Genomic DNA, 6976 nt, shown 5'->3' on the forward strand with positions numbered 1-6976 from the left:
GTTTCTCTATAGAGCTCCCCCCCCCCCACAGGTTCCCTAACCCACTCACAGGTGCTAGGTGGGAGCGAGACGACCACCATTCAACTAAAAAAAAAATTATATAACCATTCTTATGACTCTGAAGGTAAATTAATCCAAAAAACTGCATAATTCCCCTTTAAATCTTGTGCTGTTAATGTTCCTAATGTACGTTTCTAAGGAGAACCACAAACCTCTGATAAGTATGGTTGAATGTTTGCTTGATTTTTATGTGTTACACATCTTCTCAGTCCGATTATGCAACGGGACGTTATGTCTGTACATTAAACCTGCGTCTCAACGCTAATACTTCCAGTTTAAAAATGTTTTATTCCAGCAACATAATCTGGAGCTAATCAAAGCCCATGTTGATCAAGCAATGTAATTAATGCAGCTTAAAAACACAATACCGTACAAACCTTGACCCCCGACGTCTGATTAGACGGAGTCGTCAGTCTAACATAATTAGTGCCTTTGTGAACGCTCAGGTCTCAGACCTGGGGTTTGCTGTTCAACGTTAGCCTGGAAATCCAGACCCAAATCCCAAAGATTAGGGGTCTAGCATTGAGTAATGAAAGTCGCCTATCTCTAGGGATGGGGGGGGCACTAAGCATGCATTTGAAAATCTCACCGCACGCAATTGGACAACACTTAGACCAATCACAACAACCCACGGGGTGACGTATCCAGAGCCCCGTACGCTTAGCAACCAGCGGAGATAACTGGTAGATTAGACTGTCATCTGTTCAGCTCCCTCTGGCCCCGCCCACATCAGATACAACGATGTGATTGGTGCAGCTCGCTTCTGGCCCCGCCTACATCAGATCCACCGATGTGATTGGTGCAGCTCGGCTACGAGGGGCATAGTTAATGAGCAGCATTACTCGATACATGAGGAAGTCGCTGTGAAAATTTAAATTGGGCTCTCGTGAGAACTCTGGATCTCCAGGGTAGTTAAATTTAATTTTTAACTACTAAAATCTTCATTATTTGACTCGCTGGACATGCTCTAGGATCCTTAAAGCTGCTACAGTGTAGAATTTGAAACTTAATGGCTTTTAAATCTCCTACTGGAATTGTATTACATCAACACAAATCCCAGAAAGCGCTGATTAAAGTTCTCTGCGCTGGTCTTGTCCAGGCTCTTTCCAAACAGCTGTTTATCTTTGTACTCTCCTGTCAAAGGCTCCGTTTTGGTTTCATTGACGAGGATGCAGCTGTTGGGAGTGGCGCGGGTTTTCTGATGCTTCCTCCCTCTGAAATTTGAGTCTCTGAGGCACTGCGCTTCCTGTCTCGGTGGAGGTTTTTTCAGACATTGGACACATCCAACATGGACATGGACACATCATGACATACATGGACATACATGGACATGGACATACATGGACATGGACATACATGGACATACATGGACATGGACACATCATGTCTCTGAGGCACTGCGCTTCCTGTCTCGGTGGAGTTTTTTTCAGACATTGGACACATCCAACATGGACATACAGTACAATAACTCAGTTTTAACATTGATTCTGTTCAAAATGAATTTCAATCTTCTACGTGAAGCAGCTTTAACTTCCTGAACTTGCAACAGCCTTACAGTCAGCCATGTCACAATAAACGTTGGAGTGCACAGCTCACTCTGACTTTGCAACTGTTTGTGGTTGTTCTGTGCTAAATCTACCCCAAAAAACTACAACTACCAGACCCTTTCTGTCTGAGTTGGTCTTTATTACCCAGGCACACGCTGCTCCTTTGACATTAACTGCACTGTACCTCAATCTGGCTCAAGACCGTGATAAGGTGCTTTAAATTAAATTGAAATAGATTACTGTGTGATTTCCTAATTATACGACCCCCCCCCCCCTTGTGATCATTGGATGTGTATGTCATCTCGGTAAATGTGTGGCATAATGTTTGTGTTGATGTCATCTGATTTGAAGTCCTAAAAATGTTAAAGATTTACCTTGGAGAAGAAAACCTTAAAGAGATTGTAAGTGTACACAGCGTGACGTCTCGCCCACGTTCTTCCAGCAACTACGTTGTCTCGGTGCGGGTCTCTTAATCAAACAACAAGCGCTTCTTTCTTATGCCGCCATTTTGCACCAACTTTGACCAATCACATGAAGAAGTCACTTGTTAGAAGAGATGCTTTTTTTTTGTTCCTACTTAAAGTGGCCTCAATTGACCAGAATGCATTGCAACCACAAAGATGTCATGTGTTTTGACCAAAGTGAGGAGTATCACTGTAATCACAGTCACGCCTCAGGGTTCACCTCACACCCCTGCTTCAGTGGTTGGTACTAGGCACTCTGGGAAATGTAGGAAGGATGTGGACACAGAATAACTTGATCAGAGATTGTTCATATTCAGTGGGAGTGTCAGCGGAGAGATTTATTCATGAAACAAGTTCATTCATGTCAGGATGAGCTGTCGGATGGCTTGTTTCACCTTAAAACTTTGGGATTTGTTTGCTTGGCCGCCTGAAAAAAGCCGAAAGAAATGCACAAAAACACGAGCTTTTTGCTATTCTTATTTCACGAATCTGTGTGGAGATCTGGGTTTCATCGATTGAACGGCAGCATTTAACCCACCAAGAAAATCCCGACAAAGCCTTAGAGATATTAAACATAATGCAACATATTTACAGCCGATTGTAGCGTTGACATAACTGAATATCAAGGTCATGATACGTGCATCTTTTCTAATTACTTGTGCTCATCTGCAGCCATTACATTTGTTTGAATCAGAGACCAGAAATGTGAAATGTCTTCATATTTAAATGTCTGACTTCATATTTATATACTGTATATCATTCGACATAATCCTTCATTAAATCACTATAGTGGAAAAAGGTGGTGGTGTATTTTGTGTTGCTGTTATCTTCCTTCTTTAAACTATGAAGGACCATATTACTGTTTCTTTGGACAATCGGACTCGATGCTATCATAGTTGTTCTATTCAGATGGATTTGATAAAGTGATTCCATATTTTTCAGGTTTGGCGTGAGCTTTTTTAAGCTTTCTAGTCTTTCTAGTTGTTATTTCCGTCCATATCCATTTAGTTTTGCTGCTAACATGGCTACAATTATTTAAAAATAATAATAAATCCCTCCATCCATCTAGTAATAATGTTGTTACCACGGCCACAAATGAATAACAAATATTAAATATCATCTATCATCTCCATTCCCCAGATCCCTATCAACACCAGTGGAATGTAACTAAGTACATTTACTCACTGTAAGTACTGTACTTAAGTGCAAATTTAAGGTACTTGTACTTTTCATGCCACTTTCTACTTCTACTCCACAACATTTCAGAGAGAAATATTCTACTTTATTTATATTATACTACATTAATATGACAGCTTTAGTTACTAGTTACTTAACAAATTAAGATGTTTGCACGCAAAACACGTGTAGTTTATAAAATAGGATGATGTATTATAAATGGAATTACTCAAAATAATTAATAAGTTAATTTAATAAGTAATTAAATGATCACTGTGTGGATTGTTTCCAGTATGTAAAATGTGAGGATCTTTCTGCATTGAGTACTTTTTTACTTTTTAGTACTTTAAATACATTTCCCTGATGTGCATACTTTTACTTAAGTAACATTTCCAATGCAGGACTTTTGCTTGTAACAGAGTATGTTTATAGGGTGGTACTGGTACTTTTACTTACATAAAGGGTCTGAATACTCCTTATCAACACCAGTAAGACTCCCAGCTGTCTCAGACCTAAGTTCTCCCTCTCTCTGTTGCCCTACTTCTTTCGTTTTTTCCCTGAATGCATCACGCTGACCTGCATTTAAATGCACCAATCTGCATTTTGGTCCCGACTAGCTGCCTTTGCCGGAGCAGTTCTGGTGTAATTGATCATTACTGCAGCAGGATGAGATGGCTTTGAAGTACTGCAGCCAGCTCCTCGTGCTGCTGGGAGCTTCAGATGAATTACTGATGACGATAATAACACTGTTTATGTTTTCATACGCCGAGAATCTATTTAAATTCACACGAACCTCCCTGTGAGGCTGAAGAAATGGGTCACGCAACAACTGTTTCAACTCCATGTGTGCTGCATGTTTTCTGTGGAGGGGTCCTTTCAAATCTCACAGTCTGGCAGTAATAGTCACAAAGGTGTTACTTAACATATATATATATATATATATATATATATATATATATATATATATATATATATAATATATTGACTCCACTTGGAGGTATCTGACGGCTATAGTTACTTACTTACTAAGAATAAAACTCTGTGAAGAACATATACAATATGAGGCATTGTTATACAGTAAATTAAATCACTTAAAAGTACATAAAATAGGTCAAATTAGTAAATTAGCTCCAATGCAAAAATGCTGCTTACATGTTAATTAAAGTCCTTAACGTACACATTGCTTCTTATACTATATATTTCAGTCAAGTAACCCTTTTAATTGTAATAATTACAATATTGGGGTGCTTTGTAATTTTCTTTCTCTCTATTAGACTCTGATAATGCTTTTTTAAGTTTTTTAATGTACTTTTTGTCATTATTTCTGGCTTTGCAATACCAACAAATACATCTTTGACTGGTGTTTTTTTTCTTCGTTTTTTACAAACTCCTGTTTATTAATTTGTGTTAAAATTTAACCATTTTAATGCAAAATATTGTTTGTACTTGATGTTTCTCCCTCCACTTTCCTTGTCAGTTTGGGACATTTAAACTTTTGAATAGACACTAAAGCTTTCCATTCAAATTCACGATACCACGGTTTTACGTCAAAAGAAAAGACTAAATATAGCCCAGTATACCCGAGTATTCATTCAAGTATTCATTTAAAAGCTCCATTAAAGGGCTCTGGTATGTTCCCTTTATAAAGGTCCTCTCTACTGACACACATGTTGTCTTTCCTCTCTGCTCCGGGTCCTGGTCTCGTGCTGCCTGTCTGAGTGAGGGAGATTAGAGCCGATTAACATAATCTTGATTGAGAGAGCAAATCCAAGATGCACATCACTCTCTCTCTCTCTCACTCTCTCTCTCTCTCTCTCTCTCTCTCTCTGTAATGGGACAGATTGACACAAAAGCGCCAGGCCGTGTTAAAGCTTGTCCATCACAACAACACATGCATGAAAGATGTGCTTCTACAAAACACACAACTGGTGGTTGCAGATTTTTGGAATAATTCCTGTAAAAATATTGTCGGAGAGCATGTGTACTTTTCTGCAAAGCTCGCTTTTAAAGCTACAGTGCGTAGTTTTCTGTCACTCCCATGAGGATTTCTACGTATTCCACGTGACACAAGCCTTCCGTGAACGCCCTTCACCCCCACCCCTCCTCCACGCCGTTACTAATAGCCAAGAAGCATGGCTGTTGGATTGGGGGGTGGGGGGGTGGGGGGGGGGGGGGGGGGGGGGGGGGGGGGGGGGGGGGAGGGGTAGGTGGACTGAGCACCCAGGTTCCTCATGTGAGGAGGACACTGCCAAGAAGGACAAAATCCAAAGAGGATTAACTATTGTGTTGTCCTCGGGTCCAACTGACCCGTTTCTAAGTGTTTTATATCAGAAATATGGATTTCTTTCAACCAAATTACCCAAAAATAACATGAATGATTCCATATGTTCTTCAGGTGACATTAATGATTACTCTCATTGAATGTTTGGGGTGTTTTGTTTAATCTTAAAGCATTTTAATTCCTTTTTTTAATGGTTTCAAAACAGTATCCGGACTGGAAATCCACTCAACATCCTCTGATCTTAACTATCAGTCAAAATAACTTATGTACAGTACAATTTGACATAAATGAGGTTTGTTGACCATGAATTCCAAGGATAAGTGTCTCCAAGAAAAGTCTGTTATTAAACCAGCTCAGGGTTTAAAAAGGCACCAAAAGCTGGAAAAAGTGAGACAAACATCAGAAAAGCAGAAAAAAAGTCACATTTTCAATTTTGACCTGGGAGGATAAGTTCATGATTAACAGGAAGACAACACAAGGGTTAAAAAAAAACATGGACCCTACATAAAAAAGGTAGATATCTTCACTGGAGTTTCTGCACGCAAGGTCAGCAGACGCCACAATCTCCTGAACGTAGTCCTGCTGAGGGACCCAGACAGAGTGGTGGGGAGCTGAGAGTCTTAATTAGCTTTGGAGACACTCATTTGGCGATCACTTGAATGTAATGGACGTTCATTAATAAGAAAAAGTTACGCACTAAACCTTTAAAATCTACTTCATGCTATTCCTGTTTACTATTAATCGTACTATGCTATGATATTCCACTGGTCAGATCAGATTATGCTGAATATTGACCATCTTCTTTCTTTTTGGGAATAGATAACTCATTATCAGATGAAAAGTCGCCTATGAGCTTCAGTCTGTAGTTATCAGGTAAAATAAAGGATTTAGTACCAGGACTCGAGGTTGGATCCCCCCCCCCCTGCTTGGCTTTCTCCCTGGTCCGGCCTGGTGAGTGGCTGTGAGGTGACTGCTGTTAAACTAATCTGATTACTCAGATTAAACCTCTGCACGCCACAGTAATCGACTGGCACGCTCCAGATTCCACTTTTAGAAACTCCATCAGGGCTTTGTTCACAAGTGACTTCAAACCCTGCGTCAACGAGTTAGACAAACACAACACGTGTCCGTTGTAAGCTTTATTCCACCTTCGTGCATCAATTAAATAAAATATTAACAAATCTGAATAAAAAACAAGTTGGCAAGACAAATTCAAATGTGGTCTCCGTGCCCATAGACCTCAGGAAAGTCTGTAATAAAGGATCAGTGACTACAAATAGTAGTTTATAGTAGTTCATGGCGTAGCAGGGCGTAGCAGGACGTAACAGGGCGTAGCAGGGCGTAGCAGGGCGTAGCAGGACGTAGCAGGGCGTAGCAAGCTGTAGCAGGGTGTAGCAGGCTGTAGCAGGGTGTAGCAGGGCGTAGCAGGACGTAGCAGGACGTAGCAG

Source organism: Etheostoma cragini, chromosome 18 (assembly GCF_013103735.1).
Source record: "Etheostoma cragini isolate CJK2018 chromosome 18, CSU_Ecrag_1.0, whole genome shotgun sequence".
Lineage (NCBI taxonomy): Eukaryota > Metazoa > Chordata > Actinopteri > Perciformes > Percidae > Etheostoma > Etheostoma cragini.